Source organism: Betta splendens, chromosome 4 (genome assembly GCF_900634795.4).
Source record: "Betta splendens chromosome 4, fBetSpl5.4, whole genome shotgun sequence".
In the NCBI taxonomy this organism is placed as follows: domain Eukaryota; kingdom Metazoa; phylum Chordata; class Actinopteri; order Anabantiformes; family Osphronemidae; genus Betta; species Betta splendens.
In genome coordinates this window covers 27,041,376-27,060,875 of record NC_040884.2, presented here as the reverse complement: position 1 = coordinate 27,060,875, position 19,500 = coordinate 27,041,376, and the positions used below count along the sequence as shown (strand labels likewise).

General features: G+C 48.1%; 1 protein-coding gene across 2 annotated transcripts in view; it reads right to left on the bottom strand.

The window, feature by feature from the left end:
- Positions 1–19,500, bottom strand: part of dab1a (DAB adaptor protein 1a) — a 133,288-nt gene that overhangs the window by 56,334 nt on the left and 57,454 nt on the right. The window contains exon 2 of one of the 2 annotated variants that reach the window (XM_029149386.3): positions 186–242. The exons of the other annotated variant lie outside the window; for it this stretch is intronic. The gene's annotated coding sequence lies outside the window, so the exon portion shown is untranslated. The remainder of the gene's footprint in view (positions 1–185; positions 243–19,500) is intronic. 2 annotated transcript variants of the gene reach the window in all.

Genomic DNA, 19,500 nt, shown 5'->3' with positions numbered 1-19,500 from the left:
ATTAGTGTCACCTGTGTCGCGTGTGTGACATTTGCTCTTTCACCGCTTTGATCGGGTCCCAGATTTAAGGCACAAACCCGGAGCGTGTGAGCCTCGGTGGCAGATCACACAGATAATGATGTTGTGACAGCGAGGGCGCGTCTGATGCGTACCCTGATCAATGACAGGCATTACTCAATACGTACCTGGCCGTCACCACACCTGGTGTCCATGTCACTGCTCCTCAACGAAGGGAAATGCACCTGGAGGAGGGAGCGAGACACAAATAGGAGAGAGGGGACAGAGGGTGTAGCATTAGGAAAAAGCACTTGTCAGGTAGCCCATTAGAGTCCCATTACAATACCAATCTGTGCTCCCATCATTCCCTCTCCCAGTGTGTGTGTGTGTGTGTGTGTCTGCTTTAAGTCACTAGCGGGGAGATGAGATCATTACCTGTGACTGCAAGGCTAATGTCGCACACACACCCTCAGAACACACATAGCGACACACAAGCTCGCCTGCACACAGGCAGAATAAAGAGGCTAATGTGACTCTGCCTCAGTCACAAACGTACGGCGGCCGCGGGGCCCGTCCTCCATTTGAATAAGGCTGCCTGTTTTACAACCTGCCTGCGACGCCGGCGGACGAGCGAGAGCGGGAGAGAGAGAGAGAGAGAGAGCGAGCGACAGAGAGCGAGCGACAGAGAGGGGGCGAACAGAGGAGCGTCTAATTGGAGACACGGAGGGAACGAGCGGCCGCCTCGCTTCCTGCGCTGCCGCGTACAGAGGAGGGAGGAACGGCCGCAGACGCAGCCCGCGACTGCGAATACGCTCATTAGCAGCGGCGGCGCGAGCGGAGATGTAGAGGAGGGCGATGTGAAAGGTGGAAATGGGTCAGAAGGTGGGTAGGACCGGCCTGCGCGGCCTCTAATTAACATCTCCACCAGCCCCATGGCTGCGCTCTATGAAGCCACAGCCGTGTGTGGGAGGGCAGCTCTGCCTGCATCTGGTCTCAACCCCATGTCTCATCACATGCATAAGGGTGCGCTATCACGAGGCAGGTGAGTGTGAGTCTCATGGCCTTCGGAGTCCATGTGTTTATTGTTATGTCCATCATTCATATGTCATAACAGTGCTGTTATCGTGTTTTTCTCATTTCCATTTTTGGCTCATCTCATGACATCCCTGGTCACGGCCTCTTTCTCTCTTTCTCTCTCTCTCTCTCTCTCTCTCTCTCTCTCTCTCTCGCTCTCTCTCTCGTCCTTCCTCTCACCCCTCCGACACGAACACCTTCCAGCTATCGCTCACGCTCTCGTGTTGCAACAGTGTCACGTGCAATATTAAATATTAAGCGCACGTTCATAACAGACTAGCAGAATATGAAATCACTGCGACGCACTGGACCTTTGTCTTTATCTGCCTGCGTGTGCCGTGAGGAGGCTTCCCAGGAAATGAACAGCGGTGACTGTGCTGAGTGGAGACTGCTACAGTACAGACATTAACATATTCAGCAAGCATTGCTGTAAAATACAAAACACGCATTGATGCTAGAGTCAAAACAGACAGATCCATTCATTTAGTAAGTCACATGTTAGTTACAGGAGAGGACCCGTGCTCATCACTGGCTAATACTCCTGCAGTAAAGCAGGGAGGCAGCATTTTGCCACGAGGAGGTTTCACAGCACAGAACGTGACATTGATCAGGACTTGAAGGAAGGATGAATGTAGTCAAACACAGGTAACCTCCGAGTCCACACTTAAGCCTCGTGTAACACGAGTGGAGCGGCATGAATTTGGCCGTTTAACCCTGAGGGGCTCCTACAGGAGGAGATAAAGTACCTAAATCCAGGTGTGCAGTGCAGAGACTTATCAACAAAGTCTAAAAGCTGTAATTGCTGCCAAAGGGGCTTCAACATAGTCCTGAGTTTAGACTCCAAACACTTTCATTAGTGAGGGAATTTATTTATTTATGGGTAAATGTTTGAGATCAGTTGTAGGGCAGTCACCTATGAAGCCCAGAGTTGGCAGTTCTACTCCCGAATCCCTTCATCCCCGGCCTGATGTCCTCTCGTCCCTTGGAGGTGTGAATGTGGATGACTCTCAGAGGATTTCCACTGCCTAAAATACTCTGAGGTCTGTTCATGCCTGTTACAGTTGGATAAGCACTATATCTATATCTATCTATATATCTATATATCTATATATCTATATATATATTATATATATATATATATATATTAAAATATATATATATACACACCACACACACACACACACACACACACACAACACACACACACACACACATATAATGATATATCTATATATATATATATATTATATATATATATTATCTCTCTCTCTCTCTCTCATCTATCTTCTATCTCTCTCTCTCTATTATATATCTATATATCTTATATTTATTGAAGCTGATTATTCATGGAAAAAAATGTTTCTCCTAAAAAGCCATAGAAGTTTGCTCAAAGTGAGAGGAGAGGAGCAGAAACTCAATGAGTCTCCTTTAAAGCCACTCCTTAAGACCAACACCACTTGCTTTAAGAATGATTCTCTCTTGCCAATCTTTATCTCTTTGCCACCTTTATCCCTCTCTCTCTCTCTCTCTCTCTCTCTCTCTCTCACGCTTGATGGCCCCCCTGCATGCTCCTAATAACCCATGATGAGTCCTCCACACTTGAGCACCCTCCCATCAGACACCCGCTGAGACCAACACACACACACACAAACACACACCAGCACACGCAGCCTCAGCCCCCTCTGTGTTGCAGGGGTGTGGATGATGACAGTCATCAGTGGGGCAATTAATGGGCCCGGCCCTTCGTTAAAGGAGGAAGCGGTAGGAACACAATATTAGGCAGTGTGGGCTGGATCCTGATGGCGTAATTATCATAGCGTGCCGCTCCCACTTAGGCCCGAACATCCAAAAGCACAGCCGGAGGTGATGCAAGGATGTGTTGAAGGACGGGGATCAGTGAAGAGAGAGAAATCCTACACAAGCAACATCATTCAATCATAAGAGAAAGAAGCTGGATGGTGGATATGTGTACGCTGCAGTTCTACCACAACCAGCCCACAGCCGCTGCTGATTTACACTAAAAAGAGGAGAGATCAGGACTGGAGGGAGAGCCAGAGCCCAGTGCAGAACATGCAAGGAATGATACAGGTAAGACGGAGAACTGGGAAGGAGCCATAAAGGAGGTGGACGGAGAGAGGAGGGGGGAGGAGGAGGAGGAGGAGGGTGGTGTAGACACAGGACCATGCCTGCAGCATACTGATGCTGCTGTAAGACATGCAGTCAGCGCGGCCTCAGCTAAGCAACCAAGCATGTGCTGCAGAGGGCTGGGCTGCCTTTTAATAGCGTGCACTTCTCTGCACAGACAGACTTTATGACACTGTGGGAAAAAAAACCCACAAGGAAAAGATGGAAGTGACTTGAGAAGCTGATAAACTCTGTGTGTGTGTGTGTGTGTGTGTGTGTGTGTGTGTGTGTGTGTGTGTGTGTGTGTGTGTGTGTGTGTGTGTGTGTGTGTGTGTGTGTGTGTGTGTGTGTGTGTGTGTGTGTGTGTGTGTGTGTGCTGCAGTGGGCGGTGGGCTGTTCATTATGCCGTATGTGTCTTTTCCTGCAATGCCTCTGTTATCACAACACAAAGCAGCTATTGCGTTAGCTTTGTTACCACCTTGGTCTCACGGGGCCTCAAACATTCAGATCAAGGACAGTCTGCTGGAGACCATCGGAGTCACAGAGCACCGCCAGCATCACCACTGACTGACCGGCATGTGGCAACAGGAGAAACAAAAGTCCTTTCAACTGGAGTTATTTTCTTGCTCTTAATGAGTTTCCGCTATTATAATTTATGGAGCACTTTGCAACAAAAACAAAGGGTCATACTGTGATTAAAGAGGTAGCAGTAGTAGAAAGTACAGTAATGAGGAACTAAATGACACTGTTTCTAGTACTGTATCAGTGTCTTTCTTTATATGACCATCAAGTAGAATGACATTTGAATTTCTCAGTGAAACAACAGGAATCCAGTGTGGTATTATTATAAGTGCTCCCCACCAGAGAGCAGAGCCAGAAGGCTCTATTTGACTCGGTTCCTTTGTGTCTCACTCAATCCCTCCATCTTTATACGTCTCTCAGAAAGAAATCCAGAAATGGCATCCATTCATTAGATGAGATGAGAACAGCTCGCAGGGGGTGAGAACGGGGGCCTTTTCAGAATTTTCTAAAAGTGTGCCACATTTAAAAGAAAAAACAGGCGAAAGATAAAAAAAAGAGAAAGAAAAATGCTCAGCAACGTTCTCCTCCATCTTTGATGAAAGAGCGCGAGAGGAGCTGTTGCTTTCTGTCTCCCACCGCTCCGCCGCAACCTGATTACTGTCTGATGATGATGGCACTACTTCCTGACACCTAATTGAAATAATTGTGTGTAATCACTTTAAAAGACTGGCAGGAGACACGCGAGCAATGAGAAGTAGTTAAGAAAGGCAACGGCGTTAATTGATTCCACGCAAGATGCATGTGATTCCGTCAAACAAGTGCGAAGCCACAGGGAGACGGCGGCGGCGGCGCAGTTCGGCTGAGGGATCAGCGGCGGCGTAATGGGTTTAGGGAGCGGGGTTTAGGTGGATACGCTTCAGCCATTCTCCCATACTCGCACACTTTATCCCACATAATCTGTGAGAGTATCGCACCGCATCCAACTAGTTCCCGGAGAGCGTCTCTCGTTAAAAAGCCAAGCGAGGGTTTTACACCGTTCTCGTGTAAAAGCAGCGGCGAGGGCGCTGACGCCTCGCAGCTCGAGCGCTGCCCGTGGACCCCCGCGCGCGGCCGGCGCCGCCCCGTGGGCCCGGGCACCGAGGGGCCGCTCTGTGGGAGAGTCCCGCCTGGGGGAAAAGCCTGTCCGCCGCCATTTCCCCGCTTTTTAATCTCAGCGGCCGACTGGAGAGAGCGGCGCTGCACATTCCATTAATGCAAAGTGGGGCTTGAAGGCCCGCAATTTATTGGCTCTGCAGACTCGCCTCTGCTCATCTCACTCATAGTGGCTCGCGGCCACCAAATACTCCCCCTGATACCCGCTGACACGCAGCGCCCGGCGCTCAGCGTTCTCCGCTGTTCCACTCTCCTCTCTCGCCGTGCACAGACGGCCTCTGCACAACCTCTCCCCAGTCTGAATTATCCTCCTCATTTCATCCCAAACCTGTAAAGATGCCGTGGGAAGCCGGCCTACTGCAGCAGCCGCATCGCCGATTTAACGGATAGTTTAATTACTGAGAGAATGACAGCGAGCAGAGCCGAAGAGATAAGTGCTGGAGAACAGAGCGATCCCCTGCTGAGGGAGTTGACGTGCATCAGAAAGGAGCGTGTGCTGTTAGCAAGAAGCTGCAGGATGCAAGCCAGCAGCACGGAGTCAGGTCAGGACGAGCCACGAGCTCCAAGTGGAGGAGGGGGAGCAGACGGGGTCCAGTTTGAACTACACTTAACCACCAGAGGTCCGATCTTGGACCAGTCTTTTCATTGTAGAGCTGTAGAGCATCTACAGGTTTCATCCTTTACAGAGCAGAGCAACACAGCAACACTCATGCTTATTATTCTGCATATATCAAACCAAAGCCTAGTTCTCCTGGACTCCTCACATCCTCCTCTGGTCATTTTCTTGATTTCTCACTAGACTCCAATGAAAAAAATCTACAGGAAAAATCCTCCTCCTCATCCTCTAAATATGTGAGCAGCACAGGTTGCACAGGCCACAGACACACAACTGCAGCGTACAGTAAAAGCCAAGGCAGACCTGCTGCAACTGAAGAACGAGGACAATCCAATCCAAACTGATACTATTATTATTAATTGTTATTAATAATATTAATAGTTACAGTATAGTTATTTTTAATATTATCATATTGTTATATATGTTTTACTTTACAATTCTCATCCAGTTTCACTTAAAACTAAACCAAATACATGCTCTCTCTTTGTATTTGCCTAATGATTTTGTCCTGATTTAATCACACTTTGGGCTCCATCCATTATATTAATTATATTATTCTTGCCAATAAAAGAATCGTTAGCGCAAGAGTCTTTCATGCCGGGGTTCGGTCCAAAAAATCGTATATGTCCCCAAACCAAATTACTGCGCTGTAGCTGAAGTCCTACACTCACCACAATAAAAGCCTTGATCACTGCTCTGACAGGTGAAATACAGTACAAAAAAACAAAGGCTGTATATGTAACAGTCCTCAAATGAAATCAAAACACGGTAAATATCGTTTGGGACTTGTAAAAAGCTGGAAATGTGTTTCTTTTAAGAGGCGCAATTACAAGACGGATGAGAATGAAACAAATCACGCAAGATAAGCGCAGCACGCTGCAGGTTAATGAAATCTAATGAGAGAAACTGGGAATTCAGCAGTTAATGAAATCTAATGACAGAAACAATGAATTCAACATTTGCATTTCCTCACATTCCTTTTGTTCAAGTGCGCGTGGCAAAAAAAAAAAAAAGTCACTCCAATCCGCGATTTGTACACTCACTAAGTGGTGGTTAAATGAAAACAAAATTGAATACGGAATTAGCAGGACTATCAAGAAAGCGAGAAATGCAGTATTTATGAGCTGATTAAAGCGTGTACGCGGCCGAGGCTGCAGCCGGGCAGTGGGCTGCCTCTTACTTATTCATGCTGGGGGCCAGACGTCTCTCTGTAAATTATTCAGACCTTTTCTTTTCTTTGTGTGTGTGTGTGCGTGTGTGTGTGTGTGTGTGTGTGTGTGTGTGTGTGTGTGTGTGTGTGTGTGTGTGTGTGTGTGTGTGTGTGTGTGTTTGAGAGGAGTGAATTATTAAGGTTATGTGTATACAGCCACAGTAGGGATCCTTTTTAGAGGGGTCACTGGCCATGCTGGTGGAATAACAATAATACACTGACACCCCGTGCTCCGCGTGTGCACGCCTGAGTGTGTTGCTGTGTGAATCTATCAGTCAGAGGGGTTTTTCGTTTAGTGAATGGCTCCTCGGGGATGTTTTGTGGACAAAAAGGCCAAACTAGTGATAGTGATATAAAGACTACGCGGTGCTGAGATGGACGGGGGACAGAAGAAGCAGAAAATAATAAGGGAAGTGAAAAGAAAAACATTCACGGTCAGGGTTTTATAAAAATCTATGACACACTGTTTCGGTTTGCTTCGCGTTCACTTCAGCAGAGCAGTGAATGTTGGCTGAACGCATCCTTTCATCACCAGTCAGGGCTGACTGCAGGGGTCCCGAGAGCGTTTGACTGGTTCACATTCGAAACAGCTGATGCTAATCGCCGTGCTAATTGCGTTCCTGAACGCGTGTTAGCTCACTTTGAGCTATTTCACAGCAAACACCCGCGTCCCGGGCTGTGAGTAACGACCACTTTAGCCTCCGCAAGGACGCGAACCCACCGACGGGCAAGGTTAGTGGGCGGTTCTCAGGGAGAGGAGAGGGGAGGATGGACAGAATCCAGCATGCCAGTCCTGCTTCATCACTACATCTGTCCCACCTCTACTCATCCCTGAGGAACGATAACCTGACACACATTATGTCTATGCAAGTCAATTCAATCCTAAATACTGTCTGATAACTAAGCACACAGTGAAAACACTAGCACAAAAGCTGATCTGGGACATACAGTAGTATAAAATATAGGCTACAGCCCTTTAACGGCGGTGTTGTTGGAGTAGGTGTAGTGCTGTTTGTTGGGTGTCAGCAGGAGGAGGAGAGGATGGATGGAGGGATGCTGAGGAGCTGGCCTCTGCACCCTCTGGGGCCTCGCTGAACAATACTCTCCTCCTCGTCTTGCAGCTTTATGGTCTCCATGGCGATCATTATGGATGGATGGCTCCATCTTTCCGTCCTGTTGTAACATCAGCACAGGTGTTCTCCTGTCACAGCCCCGTCTTCCCTACATCCTTGCCTGTCTCAACCCCATGTTAATTAGGAACAGGAAGCGATTCGTCTCAAACAGCATCCCGTGCCTCCCCCCCATCCTTCCTTTGGAACCCAATCATTTTCCATGTTTTGTTCCTCCTCCCCCACGTCTGTCTTGTGGAGCATCCTCCATTTGTTCCTGGTTTCCCTGCTTTCTGTCTGCGTGCTGCCCAGGGACAGATATTAGAGACGGCACCTGGAGGATACATGTCTGTGCAGATGCTGCCTTCATGTTAATAGAGTAGCCAGGACTCCTCATGGGCACAGACAAGTAGATTCACCCAGAGGTGAGAGGAGGACTAACATATTCAGCAGAAGAGATGATTTGTCTCTTTCTGGGCAGAGCAGCTGCCACGGAGCTGTTAGAGAAGTAGTGTCAACGCGCTTACAAACACTTAAGACAATGCAAACAGACTGGCGCTAATGAAAAGGGCCAGACTGACTTCTTACGTGGACCATTTAGCCATTTAGCCGAGTTGTCGTGGGAATGCTAACGAAGCTAAGGAAAACAAAGCCTGGGTAATGAGAACCCTGAGATAAGAGAGCAGAGGCCAAGGCGCGCACACACACACACACACACACACACACACACACACACACACACACACACACACACACACACACACACACACACACACACACACACACACACATACGAGCTGTGACAGGATCTTCTTCTTCAACACTAATTAGACGGGAAGGACTATATGTGGAGGAAGAGCTAACTAACCGGCCACATCAATACGCCGTCGTAGGAGAATGTCTCGACCACTGGCCTCAAAGACACTGAAGGAGGGGGGTTGTACGTATTACACAACTCACAGCTTCACCCACATCCACCAGCTGCACTTATAGACTATGTGCTCACTCACGACAGACACGCATCCACGTGGAAGTGAAGACATGGTGGCCTAGCGGTTAGCAGCGGTTTGAATCAATGGCTTCAGCGGGGTGCCAGGTTGTGAGTGGAGGTTGCCAGTTCTCTGCTGAGGCAGTCCAGGTTGTCTCTGGGTTATTGAACACAGATGTAGGAATTAAACAACATCTGCCTCTATGTTTTCTTTTGGGATGGACTTTTGGGGACTCACCCAAGGGCAGCAGGGATCAGCTCCATGAATTGAAGAAGGCATTCAAGATAATTGATTTTGTGGGGGTGAAATTATTTGCATTATCAAGGACAGTGTTATAGATGGCATAAATACCACCATCACCATGAGGCTCTGTCCCCTCTGTGGACTGACCTCATGGTGCTGCCAGCCCTCCTCCACAAGCTCAGGCTGAGGGTTAAACCTGAATCGGGTTAAAGGTGGAATGGAAGACGGTGCAGTAACAGCGCATGCACTGAACAGAACACGGGCGCGTCGGCCTAATAACCATCCAGAGGAGGTTTGGGGAGTAACTCCCGCTTGTCTGAATGCTTCTCCATCGCTCTCCATCTATCACACCTCTGCCTTCCATTTTCCTGCCCTCACTTCCACCCCCCCTTCAGCAATCTATCGCTGCCTTTTTTATCCATCTCTCCTTCTCTAGATCTCTCCCTCCCGTTCTCCATTTCTCACTCTCTTGTACAATCAATCAGCTCTGAATTACTCATTTACGCTGTCTCTCAGTGCTGCATATTCTCTCCGCCACAGAGGACCCCGTTAATTTTCTGCCCTCCCTCGCTCTCTTTTTCTCTATACTCTCCTTGATAGAATCAGATGCTATTTGTCTATTAGGGGGCCACGGGGATATTTAATAAAGGGCCTGTAATAACTGTGTGCGGTTTTGTGTGCGTCTGCGCGCGTGTGCGTGTGCGCGCATTTCCGACCAGGCGGGTGAATATCGTTTCATTCTCCACCTTGATGAGGAAATTAACATGTCCAATGTGGCGACTGATAAAAAGTCATCTCAATGCCAATGATGAACGCCGCAGTTAATTTTCTATTTAGCTACAGTAACCCTAACCAACTCTAATTGATTAGGTGATCAAAAATAATTGGTATTAGGCCACAGCTATAGATTCATTTGTCTTTTATGAATACTAATTGACCCCAGACTGCCCACGCCACCACTTTCTCCAGCGCACTTCCTCTCCTCTCTCTACCTGGACCTGCAAGTCATTGTGAATTCTTCACGTAGCCTCACCCTCACTCACTGCTCTGTGTGAGCTGCTGTGTGATTAGATATTTCTGTCTCGGCCGCTTTGCCCCCCAGGCATGAAAATGAAAACCAAACAATTCTTTTTGACAACCGTTGTGCGTGCGACTTTACTGTACGTGTGTGTGTGTGTGTGTGTGTGTGTGTGTGTGTGTGTGTGTGTGTGTGTGTGTGTGTGTGTGTGTGTGTGTGTGTGTGTGTGTGTGTGTGTACGGTACGAACGCAGCACCACTGGTGTCCGTGTCTGTTTGTGGAGCAAATAGGAGCAGGGGAAACTGCAGATCCTGGGAATGAATGTGAGATGAATCTAAATAATCTAAACAAGCATCATTTCCCCACATTTGACATTTATGAGGCTGGATAAAAAAATATAGAATGGAGGGGAGACGTGTCTCCTCCTCCACGCCCTGCTCTGAGCCTCTGGCACTCACTCAGTCACCGACACACACGCAGGGAACAACAACCCAAACACAAGAACAAAAATAGACGCCAAAACAAAAGGCATTCCGGTGGATGTGTGCGCACGTAGCCGACCTGAGCGTGGTCTCACACCCGTAGACAGCGGCGACAGCACTCATGCCTCCTAAGAGGCTAGATATTGACGGAAGATGATCAGAAAACGATATTGATTGCAAATGTTCAGACACTGTTGCTGTTTGCTGCTTCTCCACCAATGAGTTATCGATCAGGCGGGTAAAATGTGTTTCTGCTGCGTTAACCCCACCCCCATCCCAACACACACGCACACACACACACGAACGCACACACACACAAACGCCATCACATCCACAAGACTAAACTTGTCTTATAATTTCTTCCTTCCTTTCTCCAGCAGTGTGTTTATAGCAAAAGCACACACTCAAGAAGTGCCAGAGCAAACACAAACACCCACCTTCAGCAGCCCTGCAGTGACTGAGGCTATACGGCTGTCATGGCAACCACTCTGCAAAGGTGCGATTGGTCAAGGAAGGAAGACATGTAGAAGATGTTTGCCGAGAGAAAGTATGTAAATTTGCTGCACATACAGTAACAGGAACATGTGGTTGCTCAGACACACACACAACCTTGTACTTGCATCAAAGTGAGGACCTCCATTGACATAAAGCCTTCCCTAGCCCCTCACCCTCACCTTAACCATCACAACTAAAGGCAGACGTCTGACCTTTGCTCTAATGTGAAACTAAACTCAATTCTAACCACGGGCCTAAAATCACATCTTAACCCTCAAACAGGCCTTTAAAGAAGTGAGGACCGGCCAAAATGCCTTCACTTTGTCAAAATGTACACACACACACACACACACACACACACACACACACACACACACACACACACACACACACACACACACACACACACACACACACACACACACACACACACACACAGTCGTTCAGCAGAGTTGCCTCAGATCATAGTCAAAATGAACACCTCCTAAATAACACGTAAACCCAGAAATGTAAACAGACAAGTCAGAGCCGACACGAATTAGTTAATGCCACAACACAGGAAGTGACAAGATGTTTTAGATGATCTTCCAAAAACGGCATTAGAGATTTAATTAAAAATATGCAAATGTGCGCACAGTTTGGAGGCTATCAAATCCAACTTAACAGAAAAAATCATTTTTGACTACATTTCAATTACAGTCTGGCTGCACATTTCTCACCAGCTCCACTGGAAGGGGGGTTGGGGGGTGATATGGAGGGAGGGTTTTTTCTGGTAGTCTCAAATTACACATCTAACACACATTTCTTTTGACTAAAGGACAATTGTTCTGGTTCTAACAGTGATGAAAAAAGCTTTCTACCAGTTACTGGGCCTTCAAAAAATACCTAATGGAAAAATGATTACAGCAGTAAATGTTTTTTTGCACTGGATCAAAATGGTTGCTTTCTTTGTAAACACAGGCATGCATCATATGTTCTTCTGCTAAGACAAAAGGGTGATAATCAGATCTCAAACCCGGTCGTCCCAACACGGGTCCCCGGTGCCCAATTAGACAAGAAAGAAAATCTAACCGAGCAGGACTCGAAAAATGATCGATCACATCGACCCCAAGTGTGTCACGCATGTAATATATGAGTCTGTAAGCCGGGCTAACGCATCAGCACGTGTTGACCTCGTGATTCCCCGGCGGCCCCTCGGTGCTTTGAATGTTTGGGCTGTGGATAGATTAGTAGACTGGGAGTGACAAAGCTGTCGCCACGTCTTTGACACGCAAACCAATATCTGTTCATAGCATCTCAGTGGTGATTCTTCTTATTTGATCCTGTTCAGTGTGGACACTGTAGTGTGGGGTTCAGCCAACATGAGCAGGATGAGGCTAAGCTCTATGCAAATTTACTGTAGTCACTCACCATCCACGTGGAAGAAGAACAGCAGTCTGAAGCCCCTGCATTACCCTAATTAATCATTCATCCTTCACATCTGCATATTCAAATTACCTGGGTTGAGGCTAAAGTACAGAATAGGGGGAAGAGGAGGAGCCCATTGGAGAAAAGGTTGATAAAAGATGGTAATGTAAAAAAAAATAGAGCGCAGTGAAATTCAGGCTACATGATTTCTATAACAACAGCTAAGCTGTGGGGCCTGTGCGCTCTCCTGGGGCCCGTGAGGCGTCCACCAGCACCGCAGCTACAGTCGCAGTTAGCCTGTGACCATGCGGCACCGCCTGAATTAGCACCGGGGGCTCCTGGTTGCTCAGAAGAAGCCGCGCGCTGTCAGAGCGGCAGCACCGAAGTCTTTACGGCCACAGCTGACAGATTCCAACCTCTGCCCTATTAGTGAACATACTGGGAGTCTCTGCGCTCTCCTCCTTCTGTCTCTGTGCGTCTCGTCCGAAGGCCTTGATTAGGGCTTCAGGGAACCAGAAGACAGAGAGCACTGTGACAGACAGAGGGTAAAAAGTAACAAGACACAAAAAGAGAGGAGCTGAGGGAGAGTTTTCACTATAAGCTATTCCTTCCTCGTATTCATCTGTTCCTCTACTGTCTTTATTAGTATAGTTAGTATAGCTTCTTACAGTTTTTGCCTATTGCTTGCACACGTTTTGCAAAACACACAAGCTCCATTTGAATCACCCTCATTCATATCACCACCAATGTAAGAAAACGTGTGCAGTGTTTCGCAATAAGTGTGTTACAAAAATGAAACAAAGTGCAAAGTTAAAAATGTGTTTAAGTTGCGGTTTGTGTTTAACACTGTGCTACAAGAAGTGTAAGTATTGAGGCTTCGGTCCAAGCATTCACTTTTAATGTGTGAGCAATAGGCAAAAACTGTAATATAACAGGTCTGTGCTACAGTCACCTTGGAGTCACCTTGGAGGAGGTTTAAAGGGCCACAGATTTAGGGCTGGACCAAGTAACTGCAACATCCACCATTGGTTTTGAGGCCAGGAGAGTTTTGTTGCCGGCAACGTCATATAAAAGCAAAGAGCAGATCGCACAAAAACAGGTTACAACTCCAAGAGCAAAGGTTGGGTGCAGATTAGCTGGATGGAGTTGGGGGAAATGGTCGGTGGGAATGAATGGCTGATTGGATGATGACTGGACAGGTTGGCTGGCTGATGAGGGGAAAGGATGCTGACAGCGCGAACCCATAATTGAGGGCGGGTGTTCTGACAGCTGTTCGCTCAGTTATCATCACGTGCTTCTGCAGACTGGACTCATGTACAGAACGCGTCTCTATTAGGCACAGATGTGCAGAAGTGCATCCACTTAGAGGATGAGAGTAAAGGAACATTTCGCCAACCTGCGCTGATGTATAATTCAGGCAGTCACTAATAATAGCATGAAGCGTTTGACCTGTGCAGCTCACAAGAAAGTTAAGACGCACGAAGAGACATTTGTTTCGAAAAGATGTTTTGTTATGTAAAATCCAGCATTTTCTTCTTCAATCTATAGCTGAGTGGTGTGTTTGGTAAAGTGCAGCTCTCCAGGGAGTCTGGGCCTCTGATCTGGCGGTGCTGTAGGTTGAAAGGGAACTCACATCTGCCGGCGCCTCGAATCCACCGCATCAATAAACCCGACTTAAACGCATTTCAGTTTATCATTTGCTCATATGCGCTGGCATTTCAAAACTATTTCACAGCCGTCTCTCTCCCCGTGTCCCTGTTTCGCTCCCTCCCTGTGCCATGTTTTCTTTACTGACAAGGCTGACAGGACTTGTAGCGTTTTATAAACCTGCCATTCTCCCGCTTTATTCTCTCCCGGTCTCCACCTTCTCTAAAAGCGAGGAGATTTGCGGCTAATCCCCGCTGTATTAGTTCCTGTTGACTCTGAGTGATCGACACACTCAGTCCGGCCGATGGAAAAAGCGTGTTGTGCCCGGGCAGCTCCCCGACCTGCACGTGCACACACACGTGCACGCTCGCAGTGCCATTCCATGCAACTAAGTTGGAAAGCTCCAAACAAATCTTCTGCATGGTGGGTCACCAAGGCCCCGAGGACCCCTCATACTTGACACACACACACACACACACACACACACACACACACACACACACACACACACACACACACGTGGGCCTGCCTATAAAGCTCAGATGGGTCACAATGGATCCAGCCTTTCCAGCAGGGATCAGCAGCAGGGTCAAGTTTGGACAGAACCAGAGACATGCTCCACTGGACCACGCAGACAAGCTGCTGTCGCTCTAATTGGCTGCAGAGCAGGACCGAAAACCCAATACGCCGCTCGCGTATTAGCCCCAGCTTTAAGGACAACAGGCGCTGAAGGACCACAACGGCAAAGCAGACAAGAATTAATGATGGCCATTATGGCTGCCAGCGACCACGAACTGTTAATTTCAAACCAGGTTTTTACAAGACGGCTAATTAAGGGCTGAGAACGCCAGGCTGCATCTTCTAGCATGTAATATTTTTGCTTTTAGTGTAACACATCTGACAGTGAGTTTCAATTTTAGATCTCAGGCTTTACCTCTAATCGTTCTTGACTGTTGCTTTAGGCTATTTGGCAAAAACATTTATGTTCCTTTGGTTTAACGCCTTAAATTAGCCCGCATCGCGGTGCTCTCAGTCTGACCTGTTTAATGCATCTTGACACCAGCAATTCTCTAACAAGCGTCTGAGCGTTCGCAGACACGGGCTGTTTGATTCCTCCACATTTCTCCTCTCCAACAGGGGAGTTCAAAGCCTCATATTTGGTGAGGATATAAAAAGGAGTGGGAGAGCCCAGGAGAAGGAGATAAAGGAACGGGAGCGGTTTTTAGGCTGAGAGTGAAAGGATTTTAAGTAGTCTGTGTAAAGAGGTGATGTTAATTGCCACTGATTCCTTTCCCGCTCCCTCTCTGTTCCTCCTTCATGTGTGCGGCGTCTGGCGAACCAATTTGCACAGGCAGCATCAAGGAATTCCTCTGTGCAATCAGATAATATGCAGCAGAGCCAGAAAGGCTGAGCTTTGAGTCAAGATAATGGCTGGATTTAAGGTAAATCTCATCACATGCTTTCTTCTTCTCACCTGCAAGCAAATCAGAAACACAAACCCAGCGATGAATGGAAGAATCCACATCCAGGCATGTGCGGGCGTGAACCAATGCATGATAAGTGAAAGGAAAAAAACACACAGAGAGACGAGACGCTTCCAGAGGGAGCGCGGGGCCGAGTCCCGGCCCTCGGAGGAGACGAGGCTGAGGAATCCCGCGGACGGGGCGCTGACAGGCGCGCGACGTTCACTCAGTCTGACAGCAGAGTTGGTGAGAAGGACGTCGGTGGGAGGAATAAACTGCACCTGACACGCTGATGAGCCCTGACCTTTCATGATGAGAGGAGGAGGTTGTGGAGACGGGACCCGCTGCTCTGGGGGTGATTGGGCCCCTCGCACGCAGCATGTCTTTGTGTATATGGACATATACAATACTTACAGTCCGTCTGCGTTTGACAGCCAAATGGAACAGTTCTACAACACACAATAATAATAATTCTAATAATGTGGAATATGTCCAGTGTAAATATGTCCAGTTGTTGCCTAAACTCTGGAGTGGATATGGATCTGTTTCTCTTCTTGGCTTTGTCTGAATGTAGTCATAAACAGGGGATGAATGACTTCATAACCAACAGTGACGAGGTCAAACGTACAGGGGCGCTTCTCTCATCTCTGGGAAACCCTGTGCACTCAGCGTCTCAGTCTTTTTCCTCCATCGCGCCGCTTCTGCTCCGTCTCCTTGTTTGTCCCTCTGGCTGAGAGAGACATAACAGCTAGTGACAGAAGTTAAGTGATTCCCAAAACCGCCACTCGCGCTGAAAACCCGGCAGCCAGACGCTGTCTTGCACATGGATCCTCACACACGCACCCACACACGCCGAGGAGACACATCAGAGGAGACGGCTGCCGGGCATCTCCTCCCGCTCAGGCCCGTGCCTGCTGTGTGTTTGCATATGTGGATCCGAATTCTGCACGTCCGTCCCATTTGCTTCACTTCTCAGGGCAACAAGTCTTCAGAAAACCCTTTGAGTGCCTGTTATTGTCTCTCGCTCTCGCTTCCACCGTCGCCTTCGTCCAGCGGTGGGGAGTGGGAGTGAACGTCTAGACTGAACCGCGCTGTCAGCGGCGGATGTGATGCTTCACACGCGTCCGACCACAGGAAAAAGAAGCAGTGATGAGCGCGTTGTTGCTTTAAAGACGCCGATTTTGTGTCGACTGAGCAGCTCTGCAGCCGTGATCAAAGGCGGGCGAGCGAGCGGGCGAGCGAGCATCCGATGGCCCCACGCGCGCATCAGAGGCGGGAGGAGCCGGTCGGGGGAATGAACCGCCGAGGGAGACGCACTCTGCGGATGCTCATCACAAACGCTCACGTGCAGCACATCAAAGGGATGCGCGCACGCTTACTGTACGTGGGTCTGTCACATGAGCGGAACATGTGCGGACGAATATGATGACACAGCCCGCGCATACAGAGTTAATTAACCATCAGCACTGAGCATTAATCAGGCCTTTACGAGGGCCGTCTGAGCATTAAAGGGCTTCTGGAGAGTGTGAGTGTGGTGAATTAGCCAATGAGCTGAGGTTGGTCCTCGGTGAAACTACTGACCTTCCTGATCCTTCACTTACACCACTTAGAGGGTAAATTACTACACAGTCGCACTCATGTAGTGTTTTTTTTTTTAAATAGAGTTGTGTAAAAAGAAAAACACATTTACGCCTTATATACAAAATTCTACACGGCATTTTGGAAATTCACAAAATATCTCATTGTTTGATCAAGGGGCATGTGAGAGAAAAACAAACAGGTTATTGAATTGTAGCTACTGTATGAAGTGCTCCTCATTAGTGATTTATGAAAAAAGGGCTGCCTTTAAAGTTATTGTGGAAGGTTGTTGAATTTTAATGGCCCCTCACTGTGCTCCAGATTGCAATCTGGAAGTTAACGCGGGAGAAGAAGTGTAAGAAGTAAGAAGTTAAAGAAAGGCAACGGGGAGATGAGAGGAAGGACTCGATGAGGGTGTGTTTCAAATTAGCCCCTTTAGTGGCAGGATGATGAGATAAAAAGCGGGATGATGACATCGTTGTGAAGATATGAAGGGATGACCGAGGAGCAGGAGGAGAGCTCGACCGGGACGAGGGGGGGGGTTAACGAGGCCAGGCCCTGTCTGTCTGTGTTTACGTGCCCTCCCTGCGTCCGTCCCGGCTCTCCATCTGTCGGAGCCTCTGCCTCCCTGCGTGTCAGGCAGCAGACACAGCCGCTGTAAGCTGTCACGCTGACATGTGTCACATTCTGATGCCACATCCCTGTTGTGATCTTATTGTGTGAGTGACAGCTTGTTCGGCAGGAGGCGCGCACACACACACACACACACACACACACACACACACACACACACACACACACACACACACACACACACACACACACACACACACACATACCCTGAGGTTGAGCACCATGCAGCCTTGAGCAGTCGACTTGTAAGTACAGCTATGGCAACATGAGGTTTCGTCATCCTCAGCTTCTCCCTCCAATGCGTTTCGTTTACACAACAAGCAAACCAAGGCTACTGCTCAATCACCGAAGGCACCACTGAGCAGGAATGTCACAACTAAATCAAGATCCAGTTACAGCCGCTGCAGCAGCTGCGATGAAAACCGCATATTATAAACACTGGGGCTAAAGCTGCAGCAACAGCATCACAGTGAGTGAGAACGAGCCCTGTGCAATAATAAAAACACAGAAATCTCATCGGCCTCTCTGTGAACCTCCAGGTTCACACTGTGATGGTGTTAGCACTAAACCTCAGCTCACTCAGTTCATTGGTAACTGTAGCACCGCTCCATCCAGAGAGAGCAGCACGATTAAAAGCCTCAAACTGTGAGACGTACAGTACTGCATGAATTGGACCAGTTGATTCAAGACAACTTTATTTGTCGCACGCTTTCAACACAGAGGCTGTTCTGTGCTTCACAAAAGTGCGGCCCACTCCTCATCCCTGCTTGAGGCTCCACTCGCTGCTGCTAACACAACACACCTGTGACTGAATGGGATAACAAATAAATAATACAGCGCGTGTGGGAGGACACGCAGCGAATGGAAGAGGTCCACAAAGACGAGCAGCTTTCTGAATGGCAGTAATTTGGGTTTGAGTGTGACTTGGTTAAGGTTGCGTGGCTTATTATGATGAGTGGGATGCGTTAGTGGTGATTGAACCATTGAGTTCCAGCCATGTTGATTCCTCTATTGTTTCACACGTCGCGCGACTGTGTGTGTGTGTGTGTGTGTGTGTGTGTGTGTGTGTGTGTGTGTGTGTGTGTGTGTGTGTGTGTGTGTGTGTGTGTGTGTGTGTGTGTGTGTGTGTGTCGGCTTCCCCTGGATGTCATGAGTCAGTGTTTCACAAAGCCCGGTGCTGTTTGACGCCCATTTCTCCGGCTAAACGGGTTTGCTTTTCAAATGTCAGATCACAGTGGGAGAGTGAGGCTGTGATTGTTTTCCCAGAAAAATGGAACAAAGAGGAAGAAACGGGGGGAGAGAGTGAGAGCACAGGGAGATGATGACTGCTTTCCATTATTAGCCTGGCTCATTCCACCGGCAGAGGAAATAGTGAGGCTCTGTGCTGCTGCTGATCGATTCCTCCGCTCTGGGAAGACGGCCAGCACTCTTCCCTCTCTATCTCTGCATCCATCTATTCCCTTCTCTCCATTTTTCTCCCTCTCTTTATTATCTGTCCATCATTTGGTTTCTCTTATGTTTTCTCAGATAATTGCTTTTCACTGCAGATAATTCCTGAAGTGAAGTCCTGCGCCAACGAACAAATTGTCATAAAAAGTTATAAGTTCCTACATTACGCTCGGCGCGGAATGGAATCCAGCGCCCAGTTCACGGCGTGTGATAAAAGCGAAATACGACTCGGGGTTCTGCGAGTTGAAGGGTGTGGATGTGTGTCATTTTGATGGTGGCGCTCGCCCAGAGC